The sequence below is a fragment of the Tachyglossus aculeatus genome (genome assembly GCF_015852505.1).
Source record: "Tachyglossus aculeatus isolate mTacAcu1 chromosome 12 unlocalized genomic scaffold, mTacAcu1.pri SUPER_6_unloc_4, whole genome shotgun sequence".
Classification (NCBI taxonomy): domain Eukaryota; kingdom Metazoa; phylum Chordata; class Mammalia; order Monotremata; family Tachyglossidae; genus Tachyglossus; species Tachyglossus aculeatus.
In genome coordinates, this window is record NW_024044831.1 from 6,519,083 (window position 1) to 6,538,951 (window position 19,869).

Here is a 19,869-nt window from a genome sequence, read left to right on the forward strand (position 1 = left end):
ACTAGATTAACTTGTATCTACCCCCAGCGTTTAGAACAGTGCTTGACACAGAGTAAGCGCTTAACATCATAATTATTATTAATTACTGATTCACTTCCCAAAGGTAACACAGCCAGAGGAATTTCCTGCGTGGATATGCTAGATCCAGGATAGATCCATCCATGTATGGAACCACTCAATCGATGCTATTTATTGAGCACTTACCGTGTACAGAGCACCATACTAAGCACTCGAGAGAGTACAATACAAAGGAATTAGCAGACAGGTTCCTGGCCCGTAACAAACCTACAGTCAACATTGAAATCAACAGTGAAATTGCTCACTCACCCACTTAACTGAGGCAGTGCATACCCTCTTGTTCACTTTTCTCTCAGCAACTGTGATTGCTCCTCAACCCACCTATCTCACTATCTCCCCAGCATTCCTCCTGTTCCATCTCCACTGTAATAATCATACTATTAATAATAGTGATATCTTTAACCCCTTACTAAATGCCAAGCACTGTACAAGATACAAGATAATCAGGTTGGACAGAGTCCCTACCCTACACGGGGCTCACGGTTTAATGGAAAGGAAGAACAGGTATTTTATCCCCATTTTCCAGATCATCTGTCAGTGGTACTTATTGAGCACTTACTATGTGTACAGCACTTATGGGGATAACAAGGAAGTTAAATGACTTGTGCAAAGTCACACAGCAGGCAAATCAGGGAGCTGGGATTAGAAACCAGCTCTCAACTCAGAGGCCCATGCTCCTTCTATTGTCACATTTATCTCTGCCATATACTGAGCTCTTCCTAAGTGCTAACATACAGGGTGAGCCTCGATCCCTATGGTAATCACCTTTGGAGGTAAATAACCCTGAGGCAGGGTGAGTCAGTGGCTGGCCTTCCTCCTTCCTTGTGCCCTCTGGCAAATACAGCCTCACCTGGTTCTTGTCCCTCTGAGATCTACACTGGCCCACTCCAGGAAGACTCTCAGATGAGTGGGCCAGTGTAAAACTCAGAGAGACAAGCACCAGTCAGCCAATTAGTCATGCTACCACACACGCTCCCTCAGACAAATATGCATGCTCCAACTCATGTCATGCAGCTACACGTACACTAACAAATACATAAAAATTCAGAAACTGATTTCTGTCAAGTAATGGCTGGGAGTAGTTATACTTACCTGTACCATGGTGATTACCATTCATTCCCATCCAAGAGCCTTTTCGTGGGAACAGAGGAGAAAATCTGGACAAGTGAATAATCCCTCCCAATCACACCATCGGATTGGCGATCCTGAATCCATCTGCTCATTAATTCACTTATGTATTTTATTTAGACCTATATCTTGCTCTCAGCTGTGGAAAGAGCCATCAATTCATATCTAATCTATCTCCCATTATATACTAAGCTTCTTAATAATAATGATGACATTTGTTAAGCGCTTACTATGTGCAAAGCACTGTTCTAAGCACTGGGGCGATACAAGGTGATCAGGTTGTCCCACGTGGGGCTCACAGTCTTAATCCCCATTTTCCAGATGAGGTCACTGAGGCTCAGAGAAGTGAACTGACTAGCCCAAGGTCACACAGCAGACATGTGGCAGAGTCGGGATTCGAATCCATGATCTCTGCCTCCAAAGCCCGGGCTCTTTCCACTGAGCCACGCTGCTTCTTAAGGGTAAGGACAGCAACTTTTACATCTTTGGTAGGATCCCCAAACATCTAGTAAATACACAGCTCTGCATTCAGTAATTAAGTTGTGACTGCATCCATGAAAGAGAATCTCTTGCACATTTTGTCGCAGGAGTGAACGTTTTCTGGCACCTTTCCATACGGTTGAACATGGCTCGAGCACCAATGGCCAAGGTTGAAGAGTTGGATCTGAACTACCAACAGATCATGGGTGTGGTTTGTTTTTACCATAGTGGCAGTGGTTTGCACGGAGTCATCCACAGTCTTTCTCCTCTGACAAGCATTGTGAGATGACTGCTAGGTGGAACAGGTGCAGTCTCCCTAAACAGAACCACTCAATTCAAACTTTCGACACCATTGCAAATAATGTTTCACTGAAGTTCTCCTGCCACTATTGCTCTACTCCAATCAATTCTAATGATGTTGGTTTTAATAAGTGGTAATCCTCTGTGATTTTCTCTGTGTGTGTGTGTGTGAGTATGGATATAGAGGTAGTAATATTTATTGACTTCCAGTTGGTGCAGTGTACATGGCTTAGGAGAAAGAGCATGGGCTTGGGAGTCAGAGGACGTGGGTTCTAATCCTGCCTCTGCCACCTGTCTGCTGTGCGACCTTGGGCAAGCCACTTAACTTCTCTGTGCCTCAGTTTCCTCATCTGCAAAATAGGAATTAAGACTGTGAGCCCCAAGTGGGACAACCTGATTATCTTGTATCTATCCCAGCACTTAGAACAGTGCTTGGCACATAGTAAGCGCTTAACAAATAACATGATTTGTTTATTTATTTTTTACTTGAGCAGTACCCAGTAACAAAGAGATATATATTTCCCAACTACAAGAAGCTTACACTCTAATGAATGAGACAAACATAAAAATATTTACTACTAGAGAGAAGGGAAAATACAGAAATGATAAGCTCATACCCATTTCTACTACTGTACTTATCCAAGTGCTTAGTTTAGTGCTCAGCACATTGTAGGTGTTCAGTACATACTCTTCACTGAGAGTTGGGAAGATGATGTGTGTCTGAATTGGGGGACTTAGGTTTTGGGCTCCAGAACTATGGGGTCAGTGAGAAGCAGCATGGTCTAGCATGAGTCTGACAGTCAGAAGGACCTGGGTTCTAACCCTGACTCAACTACTTGTCTGCTGTGATACCTTGGGCAAGTCACTTAATATCTCTGTGCCTCAAGTACCTCATCAGTAAAATGAGGGTTAAGACTGTAAGTCCTATGTGGGACCTGGACCATGTCCAGGCCTGAACAAGCTAATCAGAGAGGACATGGTCCAGAACAGTGCTTGGCATATAGTAAGCACTTAACAAATACCATCATTATTATTCTACCTCAGCACTTAGCACAGTGCCTAGGCTAGTAAATGCTTAACAAACACCATTTAAAAAAACCCAGAAAAATTGTAGGGTCTGTGTCAGCTACCTACGTAAATTGTTACTTCTTTCTGTCATGAAATTACTAAAGATGACTCAAACTGAAATTACAGCAAGGGTGGGGAATGAAGGGAGGTGGGGACAGAATGACCAGAGGGAGAGGCAGCCTTCCACACACAGGTCTGGCCCACTTAGGGAAAAAGTCTGGGCAATGGCTAGTCTGGAGATCAGACCACCAGCATAGCTCTGGCTCTGGGTCAGACATTTAAGTACCTGATTGCTGCTGCTGTTGTTGTTGTTGCTGCTGCTGCTACTGGAGCCACTGGGGTTAGTTACAAACACAAGGTGTGCCATGGTGGCAGGATACAGGACAGCCCAGGAGCCCAGTAAATGGTGGGAAGGTCCTGGTGATGGTAATCCATGGACGCTGCCACCCAATGACCTGACCTAAGGAGCTTTGATCAGCCCTGGGAGATGGGCTGAGGAATCAAAGTTCAAACCCTCCCTCTTCCTTCATCGTGGGCAGGGAATGTGTCTCCTGTCTCTGTTATACTGTACTCTCCCAAGAGCTTAGCACAGTGCTTACAGTAAGCTATCAATAAATGCAATTGATTGTTTAATTGAATGTGACCTGGAGTGAACGGTGGCGTAATGAGAGGGTCAGGGAGGCTGTAGGTACTCGGGCTCTTCTAGGGCTACTTTCTCCTCTGCACGCAAGCCAGGGGCTCCATTGGCCGCCTCACCTAGCTCTACTCTGCTCCCACCCAAATATTACCAGGCAGGAAATTGCAGAAATGTAAAGTGTTTCTGTCTTCTCAGGACACAGATGCTACAACAGGATACACATCACTGTTTGTAATCACTCATAAGGGCAATTTACATGTTTTTGAGAAACAATGGAAATATCTACAAACTGCTTCAAGGGCTTCAGCAATTCAGGAGATAGGTGGGGGGGAGGTGGGAGGATTTGTGGTAGCAGGGACAGCAACATACTGGATGGTGGGAGAAGAGGCCAGAGAGAGTTGGGGGTAGAAGAGACAGAGGACTAGTGAAAGACTAAACCAATAGGTTTTCTCATTCTGCCAACTTCCCCAACCTAACCCCACCTCCCAGCTTATAAATCTCTCCCTGTCTCTTCCGCCCTACCTCGTGCTGTGTGTCCTGGACACAGTAAGCACTCAATTAATACTATTAATTTATTGACCGATTGACTGACCTCAGTGGGATGGCAGGATGATCATTCATAATGCAGTAATTTCTTCCTCAGGCCCTATCAATTTTATTTATTGAGCACTTACTGAATGCTGAACACTCCTCTAAGTTCTTGGGAGAGTACAGTAAAACAGAGTCAGTAGACACATACCTTACCCACAACAAGCTTCTTTTCACCCACCAGAGATACAAACTCTGCCATTTCACAAGAAAACATTGAATTTGGTTTCATATAGTTTTTAAATCTGTCTTTGCAGTCAACATCAAGTCCCAGTTTTTGTTACTTTCACCAAAATGCCTACAGAGAAAAGTCATCTTAGATTCTTACCAACATAATCTACCCATTACATCCAAACTCATCTCTAAACTGTAAACTCGTTGTGGGCAGGGAACGTATCTATCAACTCTGTTGTACTGTACTCTCCCAAGTACTTAGTAATAATAATAATGATGATGATGTTAATTGTTAAGCACTTACTGTGTGTCAAGCACTGTAGTAAGTGCTGGGTACAGGCTCTGTCTCACATGGGGCTCACAGTCTTGATGCCCACTTTACAAATGAGGCATCTGAGTCACAGAGAAGTGAAGTGATTTGCCCCAGGTCAAACAACAGACATGTGGTGGGGTCAGGATTAGAACCCAGGTCTTTCTGACTGCTAGGCCCATGCTTCATCCACTAGGGCACTCCCGCTTCAGTGCTCTGCTCACACTAAGCACTTGGCAAATAGCACTGATGATAAGGAAAACCCATGCTGACCACAGCGTTAATTTTCCCCCTGAAAACACACTTCACCTCCTCGATTTCCTCATAGAGCCTTTCCGCTTGGCGTTCCTCCGGGTGTAGATGAGGTGATTGAACATCAGAGGAATAACAGTGTTAAATTAAGTGGCCATCTTATCCACTGCTAGAGTGCGAGAGGGACGAATGTACACGAAGAGATGGGTAAAAGAATAGGAAGATCACGGCAATGTGAGCCCTGCAGTTCGAGAGAGCTTTCTGCCTCCCCTCAGGCGACTGGGTCCTGAGGGTGAACAAGATGACGGTGTAGGACATGACCAATCAATCAATCAATCAATCAATCGTATTTATTGAGCGCTTACTATGTGCAGAGCACTGTACTAAGCGCTTGGGAAGTACAAATTGGCATCACATAGAGACAGTCCCTACCCGATAGTGGGCTCACAGTCTAAAAGGGGGAGACAGAGAACAGAACCAAACATACCAACAAAATAAAATAAGTAGGATAGAAATGTACAAGTAAAATAATGTACAAGGATGAAGAAGGCCACCACGAGATCATCCCACTGTTGGCCACCACCATCAGGCCCACCACAGAGGTGTCGGTGCAGGAAAGCTTCATCAAGGGATTCACATCGCAGAAGTAGTGTTCTAGCACGTTGGAGCCGCAGAAGGGAAGCTGGATGGTGAGGAGGGACTGAACGATGGAGTGTAGAAACGCACCGCCCCAGAGGGTGGTCACCATGATTTGACACACTTGCTGGCTCATGATGATTGGGTAGCTCAAAGGTCTGCAGATGGTCACACACCAGTCATAGACCATCACTGTGAGGAGGAAGATCTCTGAGCCGTAGAAGAGGTGCATGGCAAAAAGCTGGGTCATACAGCCACTGGACGAGATGGTTTTTCTCTCAGCAAATAGGTCGGCCATCATCTCTGGGGTGGTGGTGGTGGAATAGCAGACAAAGGAGAGGTAGCCGAAGAAGAAGTACATGGGAGAGGCGGGGCGGGGGCTGACATTGATGGTTGTCATTATGAGGTGATTTCCAAACAATGTTACCATGTAGAGGACAAAGAGGGCAAACCAAATTCTCTGTAACACCTGGTTCTGCAAAATTCCCAAGAAAACAAATTCTGTCACATTGTTCCTCTTCTCCATATGTTCCCTTTAGTTGGGTTGAGCAGAGGGGAAATGCATCTGCAACAAAAACCAATAAGAAATAATAATGAAGGGAACAAATTCAGTCAAAATGCATTGTTTTCCCCAAAATATTCTCCCTGGAAATTCTTCAGCTCCGAAGAGTTGTCCATGGTCTGTGGAATGTTTTCTCTGATTCTATGCCCTATTATCCATCCTCTTGGAGCTCCAGCATGGGAGTTGGACAAAAGGAGGGTATGAACAACATCTAATCAATGGTATTTACTGATCGCTTACTATGTGCAGAGCACTGTACTAAATGCCTAGGAGGGTACATTACTAATGAATTGTTAGACATGATCGCTAACCACAAGAGAAGCATTTTGTCCTAGTGGATGCAGAGGGGCCTGGGAATTAATCAATCAATCAATGGCATCTACTGATCACGTACTGTGGACAGAACACTGTACTAAGCACTTGGGAGAGTATAATAAAATAGAGTTGGTAGACACATTCCCTGACCACAAGGAGCTTTCAGTCTAGAGGGAGCTTGCAGTCTAAAGGGATCTCACAGAAGGACCTGGGGTCTATTCCCCATTCTACCACTTGTCTGTTGTGTGACCTTGGGCAAGTCAATTCATGTCGCTATGCCTCAGTTACATCTTCCATGAAATGGGGATTAAGACGGTGAGCCTCTTGTGGAACATGGAGTGTGTCCAATCTGATTAGTTTGTATCTACCCCAGTACTTAATACAGTGCTAAGTCTCTTTGGTCCCAGCTCCAGCTCAACCGAGACTCATTTTGCCCCATGCTGGGTGGGAAGGTCATGGTGTTAACTGCCACCTTGGATCCTCTCCCTGGTTACGGTGTCTCTTCGTGGTCGAATAGCACTTAGCAAATACTATATTTTTTTTAAAAGGAGCTTATCCCCTGTAGGGGGAATAGACATTAAAATAGATTACAGACAGGAGCAATAAGGATATTTGCATCAACCTATTGGTCATATTTATTTAGCACTTACTGTACACGGAGCACTGACTAAGTGCTTGGTAGACTACAATATAACAGACACATTCCCTGCCCACAACGAGCTTACAGTTCGAGGACCAGGCAATCACACCCCGACCTGCTCCCTAAAGGATAATCCATCCCTTAAAAGGTATTTCACAAGTTCTGTTTGTTACAGGGAATGTTTCTACCAACTCTATCGTACTGCACCCTCCCAAGGGTATAATACAGTGCTCTGCACATGGTTTACACACAATAAATACCAATTATTGATTGATTGTGTTATCTTGTCTTTTGCTGTCGATTCATTTCCAACCCATAGAGATGCCATGGACATATCACTTCCAGAATGCCCCAACTCCACCTGCAATCGTTCTGGTAGCGTATCCATAGAGTTTTCTTGGCAAAAATACGGAAGTGGTTTACCTGGTAAAAATAAAAAGTGGTTTACAATTGCCTTCTTCTGGGAAGTAAATTTGGGTCGCTGCCCTTGACTCCCTCCTATGCCTCTGCTGCCCAGCATAGATGAGTTTTAACTTGTAGCAGATTGCCTTCAACTCGCTAGCCACTGCCCAAGCTAAGAGTGGAATGGAATGCACAGGCCTCTGCTTGACTCTCCCTCCAGTAGTCGAGAGTGATAGAGTACTGGAAACTCTCCATGTGCGACCCTGAGAAGGGGATTGATTGATTACAGGGCATCAAAAACTGGTGAGGATTAAGTCCATACCATTTCCAGGTTAATAATACTTAAATGTAATAACCATGTTGGTCCTGGGAGCCACAGAATCCAAGACCTGGCCCTTACAGAACTGTCCCCAAAGAAGCAATGTGGCCTGGGAGCACTGGTCTGGGAATCATAGGACCTGACTTCTAATACAGGCTGTGCCACTCGCCTGCTGTGTGACCTTGGGCAAGTCATTTAAATTCTCTGTGCCTCAGGTCCCTCATCTGCAAAATGGGGATTCAATGTCAATTCTCGCTTCTACTTAGACTGTGAGCCTCTTCTGGGACCTGACTTTCTTGTATCTACCCCAGTGCTACAGTGCGGTGCTTGGAACATAGTGAGCATTTAACAAATACCACAATTATAATACCTTTCATATTCAATACCTTTCATCCGTCATTTCATCCTGAAGATTTGTAAAATTCAGCCAAAATGAAGTCTCTTTTACAGAAATAAAAAATAAAATGTGTCACCTACCCGTATGATATTGATTGGTTAACATCCATTTTTACAAGTGGGAGGGAGGAGAGAACCAGGGTTCAACGAGATTTAAAAAGCAAAAGTCAGGGAGGTATTATAATCCTCTCGCTCTATTGTCAATTTGAGGAGGCAATCAGATTTCCCATTCCATTTTAAGCTTATACAAAATGTTCCAGCACCATTTAGAAGACCTTTCAAATCAGATAATGTAGTTCCTAGAACCACGGAATGGGCACTGCCTTAAAAGGACCATATCTCTCTCTGTGGGATTGTTTCTAACAAACACCGTTCTGAATCGAACTGGTAGAATGACTGCTTTGATATACCAAGCCCTTCTAGGTGTGACTGAAAGTTTGTTGGTAAAAGTTCACGGAAAGCAAACACACAATAACCACAGGAGAGATTTTCCATTGTCCGTGCCTGGAATAGCGTTTTCCACCGTAAAACTGAGAATTCTTCAATCAGAGAAAAACCAATAACAGGAATTGTAAGAAGCTGGAATCGACAGGGCAGTATGGAATTGCTAAGGGCAGAGAATTTCCTTGACTTACCCCACTGCATTTGTAAAAGTTACTAAAATGTCTTTATTCCACACTCCTTAGTTCCTCAGCTCATTCTTTCAGTGCCATCAAGGTGAAATATAATCAGAGGCAAGGACCGGTGAATAGAGCACAGGACTGGGAGTCAGAAGGACCTGGATTCTAATACTGGCTCCACCACTTGTCAGCTGTGTGACCTTGGGCAAGTAACTCCACTTCTCTGGGCCTCAATTACCTCATCTGTGAAGTGGGGATTAAGACTGTGAGTTCTATGTGGTACATGGACTATGTCCAAACTGATTAGTTTTATCTACCCCAGCGCTTATTACAGTGCCTGACATACAGTAAGCACCTAACAAATACTAATAAAAAATCTTTAACGTTTCTATTTTCTGACAATAGACATCAAATTGTTCCTTTTCAATCGAAAGGCATAGCTCATAATTTTATATCATGAATATGAGAGTGCATAATGAAGATGTGGTGATCAGTTTAATTTGAAATGTTCATTGCTGAATTCTGACAAATCAGGGTGAATTTGCACATCTACCTACTAACCACTGGCACCATGAGAAAAATATTATATCAGAGAAAATAATTTAGCATAATTAATAAGATTAAAACTACAGCAATGACAGCATTATTACTGCAAACCATTCAACTTCTCAAAAATCAAATAGACTTTTCTTTAATCACTTTGTTATAATCTTTGTTCATTCATTAATTTAGCAGGCATTTTATATGAATATTCTATGAGTTATTTTGTTTATATTTTCACAAATTAGGGTGCTCCTTGTAATCATTTCCTGTGACTCCATGTAATCTATCCATGGTCTGGGAGTTACTCAAATAATGAATAGTTCTTAAAAACATTTGCCACTGAAATATAAAATAAGAGTGTAAAGAGGGCAATCAGAATCAGAATTTGAGTTACATGTTTCTAATCCTGAACAAAAGAAAATATCCAGCGTTTAGAACAGTGCTTAGTACATAGTAAACATTTAACAAATTCCATAATCATTATTATTATTATTATTGTCAAATATCAAATTTTCCACCACTTCCAAATGACAAATTTAATAACAAAAAAAGAAAATCCAACTTCATTTTAACAATTATAGTCAGATAGGCAGTCTGATTTTATTTTATGTTTGCTTTTTACTAGGACAAAAGAGAACCATCACATTTTGTTGTTATTCTTGCTGTTATTAAAATAAAACAGCTGTGATGAAAAACGCAGAGGGATGAATTAGAAAATATCAAAGATTTCTTGGATGTTTTGTGATTTGATCCACCTCTCCTAATAATCTCCCTGGTCTTGGTGCTTAGGGCTAAAAGATTAGATTTAAGATAAAAATTTGAATTCAGGCTCATTTTCCACTATAAAAAAGCCAGGGTCTTCAGGAATGATAGCTAGAGCTGCAAGACCAGTATCCAAATGGTCCAAACTAGAGTCATGCTCAGACCAGCTCTGGTTAGCAGGAACTGATTCAGCAGAACACAGGGGGAAAAGTTGGTTCCAAAGTGTTCGTAGTTGAAATATTAAACCATCAGTCTTCCAGAGCCTCTAACTAGATCATCCAATCTGGTCCTTGGAAAACTTTCCCTTTCTCTGACTCTAACATAGCATACATAGGAGATACCCTAAAGTGATTTACCAAAATGTCTTAAAGCTAGGAAATTGAACTTCCAAGAGTAATGGACTCCAATAGGAATAATCTGACGTAGAAGAAATTATAAACATTATTAAATGAGGTAATTTAGAAGCTGACTAACCCTAATCTACAAAAGAACAGAGAAGAAAAAAGGAGGGCAAATACAAAATGGCCATTTTGGCTTTGATTAGCAGTTCCCATTAAAATGGTTAATAGGAGAAGGGGTTGAAACTGTTTTGTATAAAGTACAGTTTGGGATTATTTGTGGATTATCTGTGGATTTCATTTATCTTTGTCACCCTATCTCTCATTAGCCCAGGAGTATTGGCTGAATCTCTCAATGTCAGTCTCAAAGGGAAAATCTCTGGTACTTTTATTTTCCAATATAGCTCTTCAGTGATGACATAATCATAACATCATCACAGAGAATTTTCTAACCCAGTCAACCAGTGATTGGTGCTTATCGAGCACTTCCTAAGTTTGAGGCACTGTTCTAAGAAATTGGGAGAGTATCAGAGAAATAAAATGCCCATTCCCTGTCCTCAATAGATAACAATAGAGAAAACTCAAGTTTAAAAAAGAGGAATTGAGGCAGGAATGAGGAAGGAGGAACACAGTACAATATTCCCACCATGGGAAAGAGGGTTCTAGATGAATGAAGATCCGAACTCCCAGTACAGGTTGAAGGATATTGGGGGATCATCCTTAATTCTGCATCTGCATCTGACAGGATGCCATGATCAATCAGTTGCATTCATTGAGTACTTACTTTGTGCACAGCATTGTTGTAGTACTTCACTGTGTACAGCCAGTGTTGTTCATTGGTTTGATTTTAACACGAGGCTTGTGAATTGTTGCTCACTTATTTCTGAGGACACACTGATTTCTCTCTTTTTCAGTTTTTTTTTTTACTCTGGGAAAAGTTCCTCCATGTTATTTAGTGTCTTCAAAGTGTCCCAGAGATGCTCATCACAATCTGAAACCAACCTCTCCTCTTCTTCTTCCTGTAATCCCGGAAAAGAAGAAGTTGTCCAGAAAGGAATGCAGAAAAGATTTGAGATCCTGGAGCTAGAAAAGCTTTGGCTAGAAAAAGAGGAGTTGGAACTGCCCTCTACGGAAGGCTCTAGATAGCCTCTTTATGGTTGGATGAGCGGAGTCCTCTGGTGATATGGGTTTTTGGGATCACTGAAATCTGGCATCAGGGTCATTGGGAGGGAGCCACCAGCCCGAGTTAGACTGATATTCAATAAGTCTCCCTTTCCCTGTCCCCACGCTCTTTGCCTCTCTCCAGCTCTTATCACCACCCTCCACCTCTGATCTGTTGATCCCTCGGTCCCCTTCTGTCTCCATTGAACTTTTTCACTTTTCCAGTCTTGCCTATTGGAGGTGGTTTGTAAGAAGTATGAATTCTTTCCCTATTAAATTAATCTTTTTACAGCAGACCAATCAATCAACGGTATTAATTGAGAGCTGTGTACAGAGCACTGTACTAAATGCTTGGGAGAGTATACCTCATCAGAGTTGGTAGTAATGTTCCCTGCCCACAACGGGTCTACAATCTAGGGGAGGAGACAGACATTAATATGAATACCTAAATTGCAGGTATGTACATAGCTGATGTGGGGCTGAGGGTTGAGGCTGGGGTGAAAACCAAGTACTCAAAGGGTAAAGATCCAGTAAAATGGCTGCCATTGAGCAAATCCTTCGAAAACTCATAGCAGCTTAATAAATTATTCTTAAAACAATGAAAAGAAATAATATTGGTGAATAGAAATGCCTTTAAAAATGTCTTGCAAGTAGGGAATTGGTAGGCAGGGTTTCTATGAGGGCAGGCATAATGACCCAAGATTAAGAGAGGGAGAGAGAAATGGGGGAAGAGGAGGGAAGAGAAAGGGATGTGAGGAAGAGAGAAAGGAAAGGAGAGAGAAAAGAAGAGAGAGGGAGAGAGGTGATGAAGGAAATAGAGAAAGCGAGGGCAAGGTACAGGGAAAACTGAAGAGTAGAGAAGGTAAGAAAGGGTGAAGAAGAGGATGAGAAAGTGGGAAGGAAGGAAGAGGGAGAAGTAAACATTCTCTCTCTCTCTGACACACACACACACACACACACACACAAGTGCACCTACTCTCTCATACTCATTCGCTCATACACATACAATCCCTCCCTTAACCACACACACAGCCCATAAAATTCCTTTTCCCTCAGATAATGTTTCATCACAAATCACCAATCTTCTTCCCATATTGTCTTTCATTTTCTCCTCCTTTTATCTTTATGACCCATAGTCCCCTCATGGCATTTTTCATTTCAGTACTTCTCAAACAGCAAAGAATCGGGTTCAACACAGGGGTGCTGACAGCCACCATTTTGTCGACGGAAAACATGGTGGAGGGCCACATGTACGTGAAAATGCAAGGTCCAAAAAACAAGGTCATCACTGTGATATAGGAGCCACAGGTAGAGAGGGCTCTGTGATGTTCTCTAGAACCTCATGTCTTTAAGTGGAGTAAGATAATAACATATGAAACAACCAATACAACCAATACCAAGAAGCTGACCACAGACAACATCCCACCATTAGCCACAATCAGCAAGCTGATGACAAAAGTGTCCTTGCAGGCAAGTTTCACCAGAGGGAGCAAGTCGCAGAAATAGTGGTCAATCACATTAGGTCGACAGAAGGGAAAGCAGAATATGAGGATAACTTGAGCCACTGAATGCACATAGCCACCCATCCAGGCCATCCCAACCAAAAGGGCACACACATGTCAGCTCATGCAGGAAGTGTAGTGCAGGGGCTTACAGATGACAATGTAATGATCGTAGGCCATCACGGTGAGGAACAAAATCGCGGTTCCACCAATGAAATGAATGAAGAATAGTTGAGTCACGCAGTCATTCAGGGAAATCCCTTTCTTTTCAACGCCTAAGTCTAGAATTAGTATGGGAGCAGTTGTAGAGTAACAGATCTCTACAAAGGACAGATAGCTGAAGAAATAATACATGGGTGAGCCCAAATTCTTATAGGCATTAACAGTTGCTACAATGTGAAGATTTCCCAGAACAGTGGCTTTATACAATCGCAGAAATATAGGAAAACATACTTTCCGAACCACCTTATTTTGAGAAAGCCCTAGAAAAACAAATTCTGTAACGTAACTGCCATGAACTCCATTCCATAGGAGAATGCACAGGATGTTATTAAAGATGTTGACTTTGTAATGACAACAGATTGGGGTTCTGTAGCTCAGCAACAGTTTCTGTATCCTTTTCTTCATTTAAATCCTCCTTGAATTCTTTCACTGCCTGAAGAAGTTTGATCTTTTTCCTTTTCCTAACTCCCTTCCCTGTTAGGGGCTTGAACAACTCAATTTTCTCCAGGGGCTTTCCCATTTTTTCTATTTGCCTCTTCAGAATCTTCTCCAGAAGGCATTCACCTCTTCTTCTCACTTGTTAACTCTTTTTCTGGGGCCTTTGCTCTCCTGTAATCGCCCTCTCCCTCAACCCACTTATTAAGCTCATCCACCATCATGGATTCAGCTCCCACCTTTACCTTAATGATTCCTCAATTCACCTCTTCACTATCACTGTCGTCAATGGTATATATTGAGCACTTACTAAGTACAGAGTGCTATATTAAGCGCTTAGGAGAGTACAATGCAACAGAGTTGGCAGACACATTCCGTAACCACAAAGAGCTTACACCTCTTCATAAATGACATCTAGTCTTATGTTCATCAGAAGGCCAAGTGATCTACATATTTATTTATTCATTCATTCCATCGTATTTATTGAGCGCTTACTGTGTGCAGAGCTTGTACTAAGCGCTTGGGAAGTACACGTCAGCAACATATAGAGATGGTCCCTACCCAACAACGAGCTCACAGTCTAGAAGGGGGAGACAACAAAACAAAACATGTAGACAGGTGTCAAAACCATCAGAATAAATAGAATTATAGCTATATGCACATCATTAACAAAATTAATACAGAAGTAAATATGTACAAGTAAAATGAATAGAGTAATAAATTTGTACAAATATATGCAAGTGCTGTGGGAAGGAGAAGGAGGTAAGGCGGAGGGGAGGATGGGGAGGTGTAGGGGACTCAGTTTGGGAAGGCCTCCTGGAGGAGGTGAGCTCTCAGCAGGGCTTTGAAGGGAGGAAGGGAGCTAGTTTGGTGGATGTGTGGAGTGAGGGCATTCCAGGCCAGGGGTAGGATGTGGGCCAGGGGTCGACGGTGGGACAGGTGAGAATGAGGCACAGTGAGGAGGTTGGCAGCAGAGGATTGGAAGGTGTGGGCTGGGCTGTAGAAGGAGAGAAGGGAGGTGAGGTAAGAGGAGGCGAGGTGACAGAGAGCCTTGAAGCCGAGTGAGGAGTTTTTGCTTGATTCGTAGGTTGAGAGGCAACCACTGGAGACTTTTGAGGAGGGGAGTGATATCATCATCATCATCATCAATCGTATTTATTGAGCGCTTTCTATGTGCAGAGCACTGTACTAAGCGCTTGGGAAGTACAAATTGGCAACATATAGAGACAGTCTCTACCCAACAGTGGGCTCACGCCCCAAGCATTTCTGTACAAAGATAATCCGGGCAGCAAAGTGAAGCATAAACTGAAGCGGGGAGAGACAGGAGGATGGGAGATCAGAGAAGAGGCTAATGCAGTAATACAGTCGCGATAATGATGAGAGATTGAACCAGCAAGGTAGCGGTTTGGATGGAGAGGAAATGGTGGATTTTGGCGATGTTGTGGAGGTGAGACCGGCAGGTTTTGGTGACAGATTGGATGTGTGGGGTGAATGAGAGAGTGGAGTCGAGGATGGCACCAAAGTTGCTGGCTTGTGTTACTGGGAGGATGGTAGTGCCATCTACCGTGACGGGAAAGTCACAGAGAGGGCAGGACATATTGACATATTGAATTTTAGATGGCGGGCAGACATCCAGATGGAGATGTCCTGAAGGCAGGAGGAGATATGATCCTGGAGGGAGGGGAGAGCAGGGCAGAGATGTAGATTTGGGTGCCATCAGTGTAGAGATGATAGTTGAAGCCATGGGTGTGAATGAGTTCACCAAGAAAGTGAGAGTAGATAGAGAACAGAAGGGGACCAAGAACTGACCCTTGAGGAACGCCTACAGTAAAGGGATATTCAGTCATTAGAGTTCAAAAATAAGAGCCCCATGGTTCTGACATCTTTAATCCCCGGGATACTGCATTTATCCCCAGTAAGAAACAAAGTGACTGACAAACTTTTTAAATGTGATTTATTACAATTTTTACTTGGAGGTTTTAAAACAAAAAATACCTAATTGCAGAAAATACTTTTTCTTTGTAAAGATATTGTACATTTCACAGACCAGGCAAAATTACCCAACACCCACAGAATAGTACTGCAGACTACGGAAACCAATGGATCAATGTTAGGTGCTTTTTTAATACCATTTGTTAAGCCCTTACTATGTGCCAAGCACTGTTCTAAGTGCTGGGGTAGATACAAGGTAATCAGGTTTTTCCTCGTAGGGTTCACAATCTTAATCCCCATTTTATGATGAGGTAACTGGAACGCCAAGAAGTTAAGTGGCTTCCCCAAGGTCACACAGCTGTAGGAAGCACCACCATCCTTCCTCTGTCACAAGGATGTCACTTTGTTGTTAATCCTGAGTCCTCTCTCTCTCATTCAACCCACATATTCAGCCTGTCACTTAATCCTGTCATTTCAAACTTCACAATACTGCTATAATCTTCCCTATCGTCTCCATCCAAACTGATAACATGTTAAGACAAGTACTTACCTTTTCCCAACTTTATTACTGTATCATCTTCCTTGTTGACCTCCCTGCCTCCTGTCTTTCCCCATTCCAGTTCACACTTCAATCTCCTACCCAGAGAAACTGAAACTCACCAGCTCTACCTAGAACCACATTGAACAGGAAATTTGAGATGTTCTCTAAATGGTTCTAGCTGAAAAGAAATCTTATTATTGAGGGGCAAAGTATTCTTTACCAATAGTAGCAGCAATATTCAGCTTAAGCTTATGAGTCACAAAAAAGTCAAGGTGAAAGTAGATTGGCTACCAGTACACTAGAGAAATCATGCATATTCATGGGAATACTACTAGTACTAACAGTAAAGAAAATAGCAATTGTGACATACTATGAGAAGCAGCGTGGCTCAGTAGAAAGAGCCCGGGCTTTGGAGTCAGAGGTCACGGGTTCAAATCTCGGCTCTGCCAATTGTCAGCTGTGTAACTTTGGGCAAGTCACTTAACTTCTCTGTGTCTCAGTTACCTCATCTGTTAAATGGGGATTAAGACTGTGAACCCCACAAGGGACAACCTGATCACCTTGTATCCCCCCAGTGCTTAGAACAGTGCTTTGCACATAGTAAGAGTTTAACAAATACTATTATTATTATTATTCATTCATTCATTCATTCATTAAATCGTATTTATTGAGCGCTTACTGTGTGCAGAGCACTGCACTAAGCGCTTGGGAAGTCCAAGTTAGCAACATATAGAGACGGTCCCTACCCAACAGTGGGCTCACAGTCTAGATTCATTCATTCAATCATATTTATTGAGTGCTTACTGTGTGCAGAGCACTGTACTAAGCGCTTGGGAAGTACAAGTTGGCAACATATAGAGACGGTCCCTACCCAACAGTGGGCTCACAGTCTAGATTCATTCATTCAATCGTATTTATTGAGTGCTTACTGTGTGCAGAGCACTGTACTAAGCGCTTGGGAAGTACAAGATAGACAATCAGGACAGACACAGCCCCTGCCCCATATGGGGCTCACAGACTAAAAGCAAAGGAGAACAGGTAGTCAAATCCCCATTTGACAGGTGAGGAAACTGAAGGCTAGAGACGTGGAGTGAGCTCACGGCTACTGGCCTCCAGCTTGAATGAACTGCTACCTTCATCTAAAAATAAACACAAATAATGCCGTGCTTCTTAAGTAGTTACTATGTGTCAAGCTCTGTACTAAATTTCCTTTAATAAGGAACTGGTTAAGCACTTACTCTGTGTTAAGCACTGTATTTAGTGCTATTATTATTATTATTATTACTATTATGTGCCAAGTATCAAGCTAAACTCTTGGGAACATACAAGACAATCAGGATCAATACAATCCTTGTCTCTCCCAGGATTATCAGGAGAGGACAGTGTCAGTGAAGCCGAGGTAGGGTAATGCGTCCAAGAGAAGGAGGTAGTTCACAGTGGGAGGGAGATCAGGAATTGAACTCCTATTTTAAAGAGTAAAGTGAGGTGCAGAGAGCTTCAGTGGCTTCCCCAAGGTCACCCAGCATGAAAGCCAGGATTATAACCCAGGGCCTCCAGATCCCAGGTCCATGCTCTCGCTTCTAGGCCACATTGCTTCTCTAAATTACCCTCCCTGACTGCCTCTATCTGTGAACACCGGGTGTCATTTAGGAGCCCGGCAAGTTGTTCTGAGATCACTGCCTTGGATTTAGTTCCCTCCCTCCCTTTTTACAGCATATTTAAATTCCCACCTCCTCTATGAAGTCATTTATGAAAGTTGAGTCCAGCTCAGCTTTTTACCAACCTAACTTCCAGTTTCATAAAAACATTTACTAAATACCTGGTAATAGATGTATTCCTTCATTCACTCATTTTACTTGCTCCATAGCTAGCATATCTCATTTCAGAAGAACCCAGTATAATTAAATACTAGTCAAAAGGTAAGCTCTCTTCAGTGAAACCATAGAAAACTTTTGGCCTCTAAGAAAATCATAGGCATTTTAAACAATAATTTGTAATAGCAAAAGCAAGGGTTTTTTCAATTATGATGCAAGCTGTGAGAGTAGCACTAAATAAATAACTTAATAATAATTTGGTACATACATGCAAATAGTGGTTAAACAGTTAAGAAGATTTGGAGTATCGATTAGTCAGGAAATGGTACCATGGAAGGTTCATTTAAAGAGTTACTTGTCTTCAGAAGTAACATGGTCTAGTGGTGAAAGGGAAAGCTACCCTGGGAGCTAGGATACCAGGGTTCTAATCCCTACTCTGCCACTTGCCTGTTAGAGATCCCAGACAAATTCTTCTTGTCTCAGTTTCCTCATCTATAAAATAGGAGATCAAATATCTGTTCTACCCCAACTCTTAGTAGAGGCCTTGGCCAATAGTAAGCACTAAACAAATACCACAATTATCATCGTCTTATTACAAGCAGATACGACTGGCACTATGCAAATTTGGCAAACTCTGTAGTAAAACTTTATAAAAGAAATGGAATTCTCTTAGGAGTGCCAGAAAAAGTTTCAGTTTGGGAATTGAAATTAGAGAACAATCTGTTCCCTATCTATGTACTTTCAGGTAAAAACTAATAAAATCATTTCTTACATCAGAAAAAATGTGGTTATTTTAGGGTGAAACTGTTCATCCATCAGAGAGTCAGATGACCGGGAATTTCCGTCTTTCTGGCTGCTAAACTTAATTTTGGCAATTACTGCTTCATCTTCCACTGACGTTGGAGTTAAAATTTCCTTGATGCATTTAAAGCCTTACTGGAATCAAGCAATCAGTGGGATTAATTGAGCACTTACTCTGTGAAGAGCACTGTACAAAGCACTTGGGAGCGTAGAAAGTAGACATGATATTTGCCATCTAGGAGCTTACATGGTAATTAGTTTAGAATGAAAAGATTGTCTCCTCTAGAGGAGGTAGAAAAAACACAGTTGGAGGAACTGTATTATTGGGCCCTGATTAAATCAAACAGTAACCACCCTGGCTTCTTGATTTATTGCTCTTGAGTGAGGGTTGTGTATTTTGAAGTTTGGGAGATTTTCTAGAGAAGAACAGTTGGCAGCAAATGGCCCTGCCAAACCAGGAAAAACATTACTTCATTAAAACTTTCAAGGTTGCCAGAGGGTTGGAGACATCCCTAAGGAATGGAGGGAATTTTTTTGATCTTACCTTTCATATTTAAACATTCCCAGCTTTGAAAACTACCTGCCCAGGATGCAACTCATTCTCAGTGTGACATGTACTCACAAATTAAATCTCATCGTCAACACTGTTGTCTTTAAATGGGATAGCTCCATGTATTCAACTGAAATTAAAGATGCTAGGCTAATTAAGAGCTACAAGAACAGAATGGTGAATTATATGCCTAGATTTCTTTTAAGTGACTTTTATGAAGTAGTTAAATGCAGTGTTATTCTAATAGAAAAAAATACCCAATAACTTAGTTCATATATTGCCTTGTCTCAGTCTTTCAGGAGAACTGTCATTCCATAGGTAAGAAGCTTCAAAAACATATGGAGTGCTGTAACAATGCAATTT

At 42.2% G+C, this 19,869-nt stretch overlaps 2 pseudogenes; both read right to left on the reverse strand.

Moving 5' to 3' along the window:
• Positions 1-5,068: 5,068 nt before the first annotated feature.
• LOC119921658 lies at positions 5,069-6,177 on the reverse strand (annotated as a pseudogene).
• Positions 6,178-12,776: 6,599 nt separating this feature from the next.
• Positions 12,777-18,529, reverse strand: LOC119921693 (annotated as a pseudogene).
• Positions 18,530-19,869: the final 1,340 nt, after the last annotated feature.